Source organism: Thermobia domestica, chromosome 8, assembly GCF_964235325.1.
Source record: "Thermobia domestica chromosome 8, izTheDome1.hap1.1, whole genome shotgun sequence".
In the NCBI taxonomy this organism is placed as follows: domain Eukaryota; kingdom Metazoa; phylum Arthropoda; class Insecta; order Zygentoma; family Lepismatidae; genus Thermobia; species Thermobia domestica.
The window spans coordinates 162,607,028-162,623,025 of NC_137461.1; the positions used below are offsets into that span (position 1 = coordinate 162,607,028).

Here is a 15,998-nt window from a genome sequence, read left to right on the forward strand (position 1 = left end):
ACATTTAATCACGATTTATCAAAGTGTTCATTAGTATAGTGAAAAGTACCTAAAAGGACATGGAGAATTGTAACGAAACTGTGTTTAGAGACAATACGCAAAAAAATATACGAATACGTGTTTTTAGTTTCTGCGGAAAAACTGTGGTGTGACTAGTCCCTCCGAAAAAAAAAGTAATTATTACCGCAGAAGCGCAGGTAGTTTTCATAGGAAAATACGACACGTATTCTTTCATTTTACGTCTACAATATTTGTGGACATTTTCATTTATTACAGTATATTTCTTTCTGGGCTCGTGGAGATGAATTTCGTATTTTTAGGAGGGGTCCCTTTGTCACACTTTTGTTTTTCTGCACAAAATAAAAAACACGTAATCATTTCTTTTCTTTTCTTTTCTTTCTTTCTTTATTTATTTTTGCGTACTGTTCCTACACAAACTATCGTTGCAATTATGTCCAACCGTTTTTCCCAGGAAAATACGAAACATCTATTCCTTCGTTTTACGTTTATAGCATCTGTGCACAATATTATTCACTTCGGTTCACTTCTTGCCTTTTGGGACTCAAATTTCAAAATTTTGGGTGGGGGCTTTTGCCCCCTAAAACTGTTTTTCCGCTGAAAAGAAAAAACCCTGCATTCGTTTATTTCATGTGTAATATCTACCTGCTAAATTTTATCAAAATCGGAGTGTTACACTTGGGAAGTTTTACATGTGAGAACAGCAGAATTGTATGAGAAGAGTCTTTGTGAAATTATACTGTAACTCGTTACAATCCAATAAAACAATTACCTGTGAATAATTAATTTTTAAATTTTGTTACGCAGAAATAAATGTCCTTCTTGCAAATTTTAATATTATATTTCTGAATAGTGTTTTACTTCATAATAAAACGTTCCTTTTGCGAAAAAAAGAAAAGGTTTGCAAAACTAACGATAGTTTTAGTAAAACTAACGTAAACTAACGATAAACTAACGATGTGAGTTGGAATTTTATGAGAATTCAATATGGGCGGGCTAATTCACAGTTGGCGGGAAACTTTATTTCTTGAATAAAATCGTTAGTTTTGCGAAACTAACGATAGTTTTAGCAAAACTAACGTAAACTAACGATAAACTAACGATATGAGTTGGAATTTTATGAGAATTCAATATGGGCGGGCAAATTTACAGTTGGCGGGAAACTTTATTTCTCGAATAAAATCGTTATTTTTGCGAAACTAACGATAGTTTTAGCAAAACTAACGTAAACTAACGATAAACTAACGATAAGAAAATAACGTAGATAAGAAAAAGAAAAATTCATTAGGTGGGCGGGACAACTTCACAGACGTAAACATACCTCCTCTTTTTTTTTCCACTTCGAACACTGGTAATGCAGATCTCGATAAAAGTGAAATGAAATAAAATCTTTAAGTTTTACGTCCCACGATTATGCCGGTTAGGCTAAAGGAGACGGTGATGATGAGAGATGAGTGTAATGGTGGAATCAAGAAAGTGGGAGGAAACGGGAGAACCCCGAGAAAACCCACGAGCACGGTGTTTGTCCACCACAAAGTCCACACGGCGCGAGTTGGGATCCAACCACGGACCCCAAGCACCGGAGGTGAACGCTCTACCACTGAGCCACCACGCCCCCTCTCGATAAAAGTAAGTCACTATTATTTTAAAAAAACATTTATCATTGTTTTGACCAAATAATGTACATGCATCACAAGATCTTTTGGTCTAGTTGACAGAATGAGATACAGGATAGATTTCCTGTAAATAAAACCCTAGGATTGCTACCCATAAATTATTTATTATTATATGTTTAATAATAATGTTATGACCTCATACATTTATCGTATTATGCTTAGCACCTAAATATACCATATCAAAACTCTTACTATTCTATTTCTTAGTGCTTCCCATGTTCTAGATTAGTACTATTTAACCGGGGGCACGCGTACACCAAGGGGTACGCGAAGATGTTTCTGGGGGTACGTAATGCTGCTTTAAACTTCTGGGGGTCTGCTGGAAATGTCCATTGACAGTTCACTGCAAATGAAATTGGATAACTTGTCAATTTGTGACTTTTGTATTTATGCTCGAAAAGAGTAAAATGAAATTAATGGCAGTGCTATTTCACAACTTCTTCCATTCCATCAACATATGTGTGTGAACAGTGTTTCTCTGCATTAACATCAATAAAAACGAAACACAGAAATTGCTTGAATCTCGCCAGCTATGATTCTCGCATTCTCGAAGATTCGACCAAGAATAGAGTAGTTGGCGTTTTGGAAACAAGCTCAGTTATCTCATTAACAGGTTAGGTCTAAAGTTACTTTTAGTTTTTGAACTTTTAACATTGTCTTCAGTGTACGAATTATCAGGGAGGAAGAGGCGAAAATCCTCCTCAGTAGAACTGGATGTCCCCCATATATCTTTAAATTTCTCATGTTAATTTTTCAGATGTGCACTTATCCCCCTATAAATAGTGTTTTGATTGGCCCCCAGATTGTCATTTTGTTGGGTCTCTCTTTGTCCCCCTTTTTAATCAACAAAACGTGTATTAAGTTCAATAAGTTCATTTTGATTTAATTTCTCTTAAACAGCTTCAGGAGTACACAATTGAATGGCGAACTGTGTCTAGGGGTACCCGAGAAAAAAGGTTGAATAGCACTGTTTTGGATCACTATGTTCTATACAGCATAATAATGCCTTTTGCTTATTTTAGATTTATTTAAAAATGTAGAATATCATCAATTCTACGTCAAATGGCTTTTAAAAGAAAACTGTTAATCTCATTAGAATTTGTTGTGTTTTCAAATGATAAAAATAAATTTAAATAAACAAATAGGTATTATGGAACTTTTGGGGTACGACACAACTGTAACTTCCCGACAGTTACAGCTTCAAATCATCGAAGACATAAGCGATTTTAATAATAAAAATAATGTTTCTTCTAAGTGCAAGGTTTTAAGCGCTCAAGGAAACTTATTTACTTTGAGTTCAAGATACAACCGGAAAGTCTTTTCACTTTGAAAGATTAACAAGTTAAGATTAACAAAATTTGGGAAAAAGCCAGTCAGGAATGTATCATTGTGTTAAGACTGAGAAAATTAGCCTGCCTAATCAGGATATATAGACTTGAAATTTGAATCCAAGATCTCACGATTGAAAAGAGCAGCGCAAACTGTTTACCTCACACTCTTTTAACTTGGTCTTATACAGAACTACTAGTAAGCTTACTTGTCAACAGAAAGTTTGACCAATGAACTAAAGTTTGAATTAAAATAGATCATTTCCTTCAAAAGTGATAATATTATATAATTTATTCAACAAATATTGGAGGAACATGGTTCCAACAGTGTCAGTAGAAACTCGGCAATTGATTAATGTAACTTCTCATTGGCCGTGTGACTTGTTCTATATCACAATACTTTACCCAGCACTTTCAGATTTAAGGGATTTAAAGAATAAATCCGTGTAGTGATTCTGCTTTGAGATTTGTTTCTAAAGAACAGTTCAATGAATTCATTTTAAAACAGACATTTCATACTCTGCAGATATACCTTACGTTCATTTTCAGTTGGATTAATATAAAACATGTAACATTATATGCAATTTTGTTCGATAAAGTATGATTTTATTTGATACCCTGCAACCCTAGTTATCAGCAACAGCTCAAATAGTCAGCAGCGAAGTATCACCCCTCTTCTTTCTTATATTAGTTAAGAATTTCAGCAGTTGTCCTCCTTCTTTTGGTTAATGGTCATCAGATTAAGAAGAAAGATAAGCACTTGAGGAAATGACACCTTTCTGGAAAGTTGGGGAAATAGACAGTTGAGGAAATAACCCTATTTCGTTTCTACCACTGAACCACCGTGACCTCCATGAAGACTCTTATCCCGGTGTTTCGCCAGTTTACATTTTGTCCCGGTTCTCAGTCGTGAGAATATGTTCACCGTTTTTTGTATGCCTTATCCTCATTGCGGTATTCTAGATTACGTCTGTTTTACATAGTTTTCACATTAAAAGCTAAATATGTAACCTTAGTTTATAGTACATTTAAATATTGTAGAGCATTGCATACCACGGAGTACAGTTACCTACATGCATATATATATATATATATATATATATATATATATATATATATATATATATATATATATATATATATATATATATATATATATATATATATATAAACTACGTTTCTGCGTTTCACCCTTTCCTCCGGAGGTTATGATTCATTGAAGCGTCATAATCAGTGCTATTGGCTGGTCTCTCTGTCTCTCTCTCTCTCCCTCTTCATAACAGTTTTACTTAGTGGACGCTAAGTACACGGAACATGGATGTAAGAAAATAACAGGAATTAACGACCTGTGGAAAGAGTGGTAAAATGAACTGGACATCCCTGATTGTGAGATAAAATCAATATAAAATTCCTTCTGTGAGCCAGAAACACTGGGCGCTAAGTCTACGGGCGCTACATGCACGGAACCAAAAAAAAAAAATAGGTATATTTATAACAATGCTTGAAAACATTTATTCTGACTCAGATGCCAGTACAGCCAAAACACCAAGCGTCATAATAATACAAATCTAATTCGATACATTGGTCTACATGTTTTGGCTGTAAATCAGCAAGGTGCCAGACTTGACATTTCGGCAACCGGGATTTTTCGAGCTCATTTTATAACGTTAATATTAAAACACAAACACCAAAACATTTTGTTAACGCACAAGCGACGACATTTCATTGTACTCCTATTAAAACATATACACTCGTAGTACAGATGTAATGTAGTACACAACGACTACAGTCGTATTGGAGAACTGAAGAAACGACTATTAGATCAGGCAGTAAATTGCAGATTAAGTTGTATATTCAATCATACAAGGGAGGCGAAATAAACACAGTATACGTGATACACAACATGCAAATATTAGATATAAAAATCAGCTACTTTTTCTTCGATTCCTTGGATATTTGGTGAGCTTTGAAATACAAAGTACATTTTCGCGTTATGACTAGTTTACGGAACAATTTTTGAATTAAAAAGTTGACATAATTTTTTTCGAGAATCGAGACGAGACGTGATTTTTAAAAATATACTTCTGGTCTCGTCTCGAAAAAGGGACGAGAATTGTAATTTATCTCGTCTCGAATTTAAAGTTTGAATTCTCGTCTGGTGGGCAACAATAGTCGCAGCATCGGAATTTCTTTGGTCAAGGAGTTCTGAATGTTTCTATTCTTTTGACTGGTTTTCTCAATAATGCTATAGATATTCTTGTATGAAGTGACCTGAATTTGGTTTGAATAGCTGTTTGCAAGTAATTACAGCTGTTTTCTTAGCAATTAACAGTTTACTCGTAATAATACCAAAGCATTCAGTTCAGAATATGTAGAACTAAAGAATATGCATGTGAAAAAGTTTTTTTTTTTTTTTCAGCTGACTTTTCCATGGTTTCGCTTTGTGATCCCTCCGGACATGTTTGTTCTGTTTATCTAACATCTCATAGGTTAACATTTATCTCGTTGTTTGTGAGTACTTATCTTTTATGTATAGTGGTTTTCGAATAGCCAGGAATATGCAGGATGCCGCAGCTAAGAATAGAAGCCATCTGTACAAGACAAATATCTCTCAAGTGCTGATCATCGACTTTGTCAAAGTTGACATGTTTTATTGTTAAATATATTACATCATTTCTGCTGTTATTAGATACATTTCTAGACTAATCTATTGAAATCAATTTATTATTTCGATACAGGAAACGGAAATTGGATAGTTTTTTCTGTCTTTCTTAAGGAATAAAATAGCCTTAACTTACTGGAATTTTACTGTAATTTCCTGAACAAGATTTGCGGAAAATGTTGCTGGAGCAATCACCGAACGATACGGAGGTCAAATCAAAGCAATGCCTAATACAAACCTTAGCGTTTTGTTTGTTTTTTATCTGTAGAAACCAGATGAAAGTGTTTTACTTGTGCCATTTATTATTATTATTATTATTATTATTATTATTATTATTATTATTAATATATTTATAATTTACCAGTTAATTCATTTTCCTTCTCTATTTAATATTCAGAAAGACAGTAACAGAAAAATGACAAATATTAGCCTAATACTTTAACTAGTATGAAATAATTGAGTAGTACGTTCGAAACATTGTTTATTACTGAGAAATTTGTATTTTTGTCGCTCTGCTCGTCTAGCGAGTAGTATGTGTGCCTTTGTTCCACGGAATTCCGGATTTGATTCCCAGTGGAAGAGCCTTGAAAAATTTGAACGCATTATGATGGGTCAGATTCCATCTTACACTGTAAGTCCAAGTTTCATTTGGCCTCAATGCTAAAAAGGAATGCCAAACTTCAATAAGCAAACAAGCAATATCAGATTGTCTAAAAAGTATTGAGCCGTTGGAGGTTAAAATTGAGAATATATTTATCATGATTTGAAAATATCAGTAAGAAACCAGTATGCACCAATGACCTTCCATTTCTCCGGCAACACCATAATCACATCGCTACAGAACTCTGATTTCTGGGCAGAAAGTTGTGACACGTGGTTTTAACAAGTCTCATTTGAGACTAATTTAACACAATTCTACAGAGACTGAAACTAATGATAGTCTGACAGCGCCAGGTCCGGGATATACGATGAATGCATAAAACCCCCCAGCCAAGTTCTTTCAATTTTTGACGGCACGTAGAAGATGTATACATGATCTGGCGCTGTCACCGTGGAATACATCACTTTTGTTGACCAGTTCCGGTCGTAGGTGCACTCGCGTTGATTGATAGTACAGGTCCGAGTTAATCGTTCTGCCCTACACTAGCAGCTCATGGTTTATGATGACCTTCCAATCCCACCAAATGCACAGTATAACTTTTCTGGGCATCAGTATAGACTTTGCCACAGACTATGGATCGTCTTCTCGCTTCAACCACAATCTTCCTCGCACATTGTTGTCTTAAGTTATCCATTTTTCCTTACTCGTGATCAACTCCTTCAGAAATGGCTCCAGTTTGTTATGTTTCAGTAGAGTTCCGCAAATAGAAATTGGTCGAGTTAATGTGTTTTTGAGTCAGATCATGTGTCACCGAGCTTCTTTTTGTAGTCAGTTTTCTTCAAATGGTTTAACATTATTTGGTGATGAATGTTTACGTCCTTGATATCATGACTGCTTGTAGGCCAGTATGTTCGATTTTTGCCAGAATATCATCCACTTTTTCTGTGGTTGGTCGCCCATTGTGAGGGGCATCTTCGACATCGAAATTTCCAGGATAAAAACGACTTGGTTGTTGACTTTGGTAAGGTATCTTGCCCATACACAGCACAAATTTCTTCCCTGGATTGAGCACTTTGTTTTTATTAAAATAAAATTGTAAATGTATCACCGTTTCCCGTTCTGATTATAAGAATTCCGCCACTTCTTGCACATACTATCAACTGTCAAATGACGTTAGGTCCGAACCGCTGCGACTCTTATTCATAGGTTTGAGACCTAATGTCATCTTGTGCGCAAGAGCCTCAACACTTTTAAGACTATCTGATATATTTATGTTAATTAGGGCTTGTGCTACAATGACAGCTGGCATAAGGATTTTTGGTACAAATAGGAAAAAGGAAGTTTTTCTCTATAAATGTTACTCAAGTCTTTTTTTTTATATACTGAGCGAATTTTTGTACCGTCGTGTTAATGACCGAGTTTCATATCAATAGAGTAAATTGGGAAATATTTTACTCTTAATTTTCAACATTACCCTTCTTGTTACAACGCAACGATAAATTATTTTAACTATTTTATTTTTCAGACTTACACACTATGGTTCTGCCTTTAATGCAACATGAATGGCAATTATGAAATGAGTGACGAAATGAAATACAAAATACTTAATCCTGAACGGAATTCGAACTCGTAGTAGGCATAACTTCTAATCGTCAGTCTAATGCCTTAAACTGCTTCATCATAGCAGCTAACCGCCCATGATGACTTTCTGTACCATGTAGAAACGTGTATTTCCTACAATCAATCTTTTGATTACTTCGCTAACTTCATTGTTATCTGTTACAACTGTTCTTTCTCTATCTTACTACCACCGATTACAATGCTTCTATTATCTCTATGACGTGGCTCCCATTTGTCATCATATCCATTGCCTTTTCTATGTTTGCCTCCAAGTCGATTTCTTTACATGCTGTTACGTAAATATTTTCTCACAGTGAACCTGCATCATCATCTACCAAGTCAATGCTTCATCTGGGTACAGAAGAACAGGTGAGACATCAACATTAGGAAATATTGTACTCTTTGATTATCCAGATAGATTGTATTTTACATAGATAAATTGGATTTTCTGCTTTGAATAACGAAAGAAACACCCCTTCAGACGAAGTTCCTCCTATTTGTATCTTAGAGCTTCTCGCTAACGGGTCTTAACTGAGTTTACAATCTTGAGAATTCCAAATTCTTCGAAGATGGTAAAAAGTCTTTCTCTTTTAATTGAGTCATACGCCTTCCTCAACATCTATGAATAATTGGTAAACATTATCGAGAAATTTCAATTTCTTTTCTGAATATTGCTACTAAGATCTTGTTCTAGGCTGAAAGCAATGAAATTCCGCTATAATTACTCTTAGACTCTGCTGACCTAATCTCTTAAACCCTTTTTATTTCCTCCCTTAAAAACAAGCACTAAGATGGACTTTTCTAATCCTTAGAAATTTCTTTCTTACCACGTTAGGCAGATTAGCGGTTCGTATGTAGCATTGTTAATAACAGCCTGGTCTTGACTCCACTATAATTTAGTTTGATTCATCTGTTCGTTTACTTCTTTAGACTCTTCATTGGATCATATTTTCTCCTTTCTAATGTATTATATTCTTCTTTCGAGTACTTTCTTCAAGACATCGCGAATGCTTCCCCACATTTCATCTACATCGACTTTGGACAAATTATTGTCTCCATTTTTATTCCCGCTGAAAATTGGAAAACTAATTTATTACAAATGTTAACCTTAAATTCCTATGTAGTCTTTGGGTACACTTTCTTTATGAAAAATTTTTGAACTTTTCTTGCTTACCTACAACTTTTGTTGCATCTTCGCGATCAAGAGATTGTACTTTGAATTGAAATCTGTTCCTCAGTATGAGTACCTATGATATTCGTGCATCTGCTGATCAGTTTTATTTCTTGTCTAGTAATCTCGAGAATATCGCGTACACTTACATATCGTCTTGTGTTGGAAGTAGATTCAATGATGAAACTTCTAGTTATTGGGGGAAATTTTACATTCCCAACTGGTGATGTGGCTTGACTAATATCCAACAGATAGGTAAATGAAAATGAGTATTTACTCACCCGAAAATTGAGTGTTTAGAAAATTTTACTACTTACGAAGTTCACGAAAAGTTAAGTTCGTTTCACAGTTTATTTAATGCAATCAGAAAATGAAATCTTCAGTTTTCTGACCATATTGCTCTTAAGTTCTTAAGAACAAATATAAAATGTTACTTTCCATGCCTGATATTGTAGTACGAGGTAAAGGATCACATAAACTCGTGCTTCTTTTGTTGGAAGAAACTCTACGGGATTGGAAGAAACATTGGTTGTAATTATCCCTAAAGCAATTGCGTTTAATCGGCATTGATGTCAAAGGGCAGGAGCTGAGAAAGGAACTTGCCGAATTCACTAGTTTTACTCGGAATTAGCCCTTTTTAGTTCTTAATCAACGGTAAGACTTCCAATAGAAGAAATGACAGAGGAAAATAGTTAAAAGGGTGTTTGATAGGAGTATTATCTTTTACCACAATTGTTCAATATACATATTGGAAGAAACAGTAAGAAATTTTATGTCGACTAAAACCAGGGAATACGTATTATCCAAAATCTTTTGTCTTCGCGAATCCTGACGAAGAATATGAAGTTAAAGATGTGTAGGACAATAATTATGCCTGTTGTACTGTATGATTGCGAAACATGGTCGCTTACTCTAAAGGAAGAACGCAAGCTGAAAGTATTGAAAATAAAATCCTAAGGCGAATATTCGGACCCAAGAGGGACGGGATTGAGGAATGGCAGAAATTTCATAACGAGGAACTGTATAATTTATTAGCTTACCTAACAAATTATAGATTAGGTTATGAAGTCTAAGAGACTTAGATGAGCAGACCATGTAGCCAGACAAAATTTTAACTGGAAACTCAATTAGAAAAAGATCATTAGAAAGACCTAGGCGCAGATGGGAGGACAACATTAAAATTGTTCTCGCAGAAATATGAATATAAAATAGAAACCGGATCCTATTGGTTAAGGACAGAAGTCAATGGAGAGCCTTTTGTAAATATGCGGCATTGAACCTTCGGGTTCCATATGTCATAGAGTTATTTAGTTAGCTAGCTACATTTGCTAATGAAATGTTGACGTTACTTATTTTTTCTGAAATATATGCAAAGGAAAAACGGGTTTTGACCCAAAATCCTATGTGTATTAATAATGTAATTAGTTATGTTGATTTATAAACAAATCTGGAGAGATGCAATGGTTCAGTGAGCCATTCCCTGGATGTATCGCTGCTTCAGTCAGTTCATAACAATACTATAGCCACGCAACTTCAAACTGTGTAGAGTTCCTGATAACTTCAAATTCTTAACATACTACAGATTCTGTAGAGAATTGAATTCAAGATGTACATATCAAGGTGAAATGTCACGTATCTATTCATTCTATTCACATGTCACGTATCTATTATGTGTTTCAGCATATAAGGAAGAACATTTTTGCTCACTTCCAATACCTTCTACTTCATTGCAGTTTAGTTTAATATAAACCATTGCTTCGTTTATCACAGAATTGTCCATGTTTGTCACATTATATCCGACATCTTCAAGTATAAATGCATTCTTTTTTTTCATCTATTTGTGCAATGTAACGTAATGGCATAGTGACATTTTGAACCATGTTCTCTGTTTTGTTTAGAACTAAAGATGAGTATTTTATTTCTAGAGAAAAAATAATGTTAATTATATATGGTTCCAGAAACAAAGATGATGGAAGATAATGTGTTGACCACACACCAAATAACTGAAATTCATTTTGTTTACCAGTTTATGGACTATAATGGAACATAACTTAATTTAGTTTTCAGCTTTAAACCTATTCCTAGTTTTTATTAATAGAAAAACCTAGAATGGTTTTGTGTTTGCAAAATCCTACGTAAATCTGTTCACTTGGAAAAAAAAAGGACTGCAGAAAATCTTGTAATCATATTTTTCTTTTTGCTGTTGTCCTACTTGATCAACGAAAGAAACGAAGGCAAGGTGCAACGAAGAATCGAACACGGGTTCGTCGGGTTGTGTGATTGTATGTTCTATACAAATCCAATGAACCACGAAACAACATGTACCAGAGTTCATGTACTCTGTAAATATTATGTGGCTAATAGCCGTAAGCAAATAGTGTAAGAACGTAGATTTTCTTCTTTTAATTAAGTTTTATGACATTTCTATAGTACCTTGGGTAAACTGTAAGGAGAAAGATAATGCATTTATCTACCTTGTTAGGAATTGGGCCTTTAAAACCTATAAAACATTTAATAAAATCGCAAGGTGGTACAAAGGTACGCGTTTTGATTTCATTCTCGTAATAAGGAGCAAAGATACAATCCCGCTTTGAAAAAGATAATACAGTGTATCATTCATATTAAGTTGATAATGTTCAGTGTTGAAGAGGATTTTCTAATTGACAATTTTCTCTTTTGCGTATGGTATCCATAGATGGCAGTGAATTTTAAAATTCATTATTACCTGGATAAAGCAACAGAAAAGTTCATTTCTTTTCCCTCATACTAACGCTTTAAATGTTTGGTATATTGGTATATCTTCATAGTTAGATATGAATCTAAGCCGTCTACAATCACTGATAAAGATGGATATCTCAATCATCCACGCCCCTCGTCATCAGAGTTTTCGATTTTTGGCTCCTCTGGGATTGAACGTTTTTTAAAATGATACTGTTTTCAAAGACCTAATCGATATTCCCTAAAAGTTAAAGATGTTGTATTTGTTTATTTTTGCTTCAATACATTATTAGGTGTACTAACTACGGTCTTTCTCTTACATATTCTGAATACTTGGTATATTGTAATGAGAACTTAATCATTGGATGGTAGTTCAAACTTCATATACTCCTTGGTAAGGGCGGATACTTCAGGCTTATTATTTATTAATTAATTATTTTAAAGTGATAATTTTATTCCTTAATCATTTTAAAGTGATTTGCATCGGTAAAATAAGAAATTCCCCACATTCAGCTTTTATCATCGTATCCCCGCAAGAGTAATCTCTAACTGAAGTAGTCGGATCCTCTACGAAGTGCTCAGAAAATTTTCAGTCTTTAACCTTAACTTTATATCGAATTGTAACTCTTGTCATTGGACAATATTTGGTGCTCAATCGATAACAAACTGAAGATAAGATCATCTCTAGTTTTAAGTTTTCACCTTATTATATTATGGACAATACAGTTCATATCTAGAGAATTCATTTGCCAATCCATAGTAAATCAAACAATATACCTACTAAGTCATCTATTCTTACACCAGTACGCATGTTAGGAGCCGCGGTGGCTCAGTGGTAGAACGTTCACCCCTGGTGCTTGGGGTCCCGGATTCGATCCCAACCCTCGCCAAGTGAACTTTGTGGTGGACAAACATCGTGTGCGTGGGTTTTCTCGGGGTTCTCCCGTTTCCTCCCACTTTCTTCATTCCACCATTTCATTCATGTCTCCTTTAGCCTAACCGGCATAATCGTGGGACGTAAAACTCAAAGATTTCATTTCATTTCACCAGTGCGCATGTTATATTGCCTAGTAATTTATATATTACAATATTCCATTTTTTTTTTTAAATACGTATTAGCTTGGGAGCTCCTCCGTGGCTAAGCGGTTAGCGTACGCGCCTTTGGCGTGGGAGACCCGGGTTCGATTCCCGGCGGGAGCTCATGTGGTTCGGATTCCACGTTAATCAGTAGGTCCACGTCTCATATAGCCTCGCTGCTGAACGGGACGTAAAACTCAAAATCAATCAATCAATCAAACGTATTAGCTTGGCCTCTTGTAACAATAAGATCCTGCCTGCTATCGCTTTATAGACTAGTTGAGAATCCAAATAAGAAATTGAATATATCATATGAATACTAGCTGCTCGCCAAATATAAACTTTAAAAAATTCTTGTTCTTAAAAAATCATATTTTCATATTTGAGCAACGTACGCTCAGTACAAGTAAGTTTCTTTCCGTTTCAGGAGCCCCTATTTCTTAGTAATTTATCCTGAGTGGTTAGCGAGCCCACAGATCAACTGATCAAGGAGGGTTGCAGCACCATACCAGAAAACATTCTGACTAGAGTTAACCAGTATAATGAATTCGGTAATAGAAACTTACCAAAGGACTAGGATTTCCTTCTTTCTCTTTAACTAATATGCATGAAGACAGTGCTACATAAATATATCTTAGTACATGCAAAGGCCGCACATTTTCTATGATTATAAAAATGCAAAACTGATTAATTAGTTAGTTTACTACACATTTCTATGTTGTTTGATTCAACAAGAAGTGTTTTTTCCATTATAAAAGATTGCTTCCTGATAGAATACCGCAAAACAAATACAAAATCTGATTGACCCAATTTCATTAACTTTTTTTTTTCTTTTTTGTTATTACTCTAAAGCTCTGCCCTTGGGTGGACTCAGCCTGCTTGTCGAACCAACAAGGAGATTTCGGCAACTGATAGTGAAGGTCGAATGTTCGTTCGGCACGAGCTACTTTCCCCGCCCTGAACGCCATCTACTTTCCAAGTGATCCTCTCTCGCAGTTTGCTTGTCGCAGTCAGTGCATTCTGGCTCGAGCGGCGATGCCGCCAAGAGTGCGAAAGCGGTAGCCAGATCGGCAACAACACGTGCGCTGTCACAATCCAACCAAGAGGAAAGTAAACAAGGAAGATCTTTTGAGAGTGCGTGTGTGAGTGTGACTTTTTAAATATACCAGTGGCTGATGCGTAATTGTAATATACAGTGAATAGTGGTGTGAATGATTTTTTTAAATGAAAACTGAAAATACTGTTCCTTAAAGGAGGTAAGTGGATAATTACATTTGAGTTAAATCAATTTCAGATCATGTCAAATATTGTTTATATCAATATGTAGAAGCCAAGAATGAATCTATAGCTGATATTTTCGAATGACATTTTATCAATATCCTTCAGCGCAGTCCGGGGCATGGGTCAGTCCCTAAATGAGACAATATTTTATAATTGAAAATAAAAAGAAATGACATTTTTTGTTTAACTTCTCATGGTTATGCCTTGTAGGCTAAAAAAATATGGACGATTAATGAATCGAATTATTATAAAAGAATTAGTGGAATGATAATGTGGAAGGGTATGGGAGAATCTTGAGAAAACCCATGGACACGATATTGTCCACCACAAGTCACTTGGTCTGGAATCAAATCAAGAAATCCCATTACTGAGCCATACTTCATACTGAGCTTTAATCTTTTCTTTAAAGGTATTCCTGATTTTAGGTATCAGAGGGAAAAGAAACACATGAACGAATATAGCAGCCATCAGGCGCACACCCAGAAATTTTTGTTGGGAGGGGTCCAACTTTTAAGGGGCTCCAATAGTACAAGCCAATACGTCTATGTAGTATTAAACGGGTATTATTCTGCATCCGAAAAGACGATAAATAATTGTAAAATATTTCCATATATATCTTCAGAAAAAAGTGATAGAACGAGATTGTTTTTATAAGAGAAAGAGTAAAGATGAAGTGTAAGATCAAATTTTCATACTACATCAATCATTTCCCTGTTAAACAACTATAGTTTTATTGAGAAAGTGTACAAATATATGTTCAGTTACGAAGTTTTTGTTTGGGGAGGGGTGTCCGGACCCGCCGGGCTCCTCCATTAGGTACACCTCTGGCATCCATCAGTTTTAAAATTTAGAGAAAAATAGCTTATTCTGACAAACTCCATTTCGTTTTTAATTTCATTTTTTTATCTTTCTTCTTTTTTCTTGAGTTGTGGATTCTTTTGATCTATTTTGGCGTGGGAGACCCGGGTTCGATTCCCGGCGGGAGCTCATGTGGTTCGGATTCCACGTTAATCAGTAGGTCCACGTCTTATATAGCCTCGCTGCTGAACGGGACGTTAAACTCAAAATCAACTCAACTCTTTTGATCTATTTAAGAACACACCAAAATTTGATACACTTCTTTGTTTAAAACTTAGCTTTCCTTTCTAACATTGAGGTTCAATGAAATGTGAACTCCCATTCGTTTTCTCACATTTATCAAAATGTGTAAATCAAAACATAATACCAAAAGTTATCTGCACAATTATGTAGTATTTAAAAACTACACTATTTAGTGAAATATATTATCAATATATTTCCCATTACCCAAGGAGGGATACGTCTTGAAATAAATTATGGCATCTTATGCTTAGATAACGAATTGAGCAGGAATGAATACTATTTCAAGAATATTGACTTTTATTCAGTAGTATTTTGTATTTATTACGCAAAGATTAATATTATTCTTTGTTTTCTGAGATATTTTGAAGAAAGTGAAAAGTGCGGAGAATTCTGATAAGTGTCTTTAAATGAAATAAAATGAAATGAAATTTTTAAATTTTACGTCCCACGATTATGCCAACTAGGCTAAAGGATGAGAAATGAATGAAATGGTGGAATGAAGAAAGTGGGAGGAAACGGGAGAACCCCGAGAAAACCCCGACACATTTAGTTTGTCCACTTCAAAGCTCACTTGACGCGAGCTGGGATCGGACTTAGCACCCTACACACTAGAGGTGAACGCTCTACCACTGAGCCACCGCGGCTCAAGTATCTTTAAGTTGAGTATAAATTATAGTGGAAACATATTCAGGTTATTTTTTTTGAATGCCTTATACTTACTCATTTATTGATTTTAATGAACTTG

General features: G+C 35.0%; 1 protein-coding gene across 1 annotated transcript in view; it reads left to right on the top strand.

Moving 5' to 3' along the window:
- Nucleotides 1-13,860: 13,860 nt before the first annotated feature.
- The window catches only part of LOC145693327 (uncharacterized), a 334,188-nt gene continuing 332,050 nt past the window's right edge, over nt 13,861-15,998 (top strand). Inside the window, exon 1 of the mRNA XM_081769215.1 lies at nt 13,861-14,127. The gene's annotated coding sequence lies outside the window, so the exon portion shown is untranslated. The remainder of the gene's footprint in view (nt 14,128-15,998) is intronic.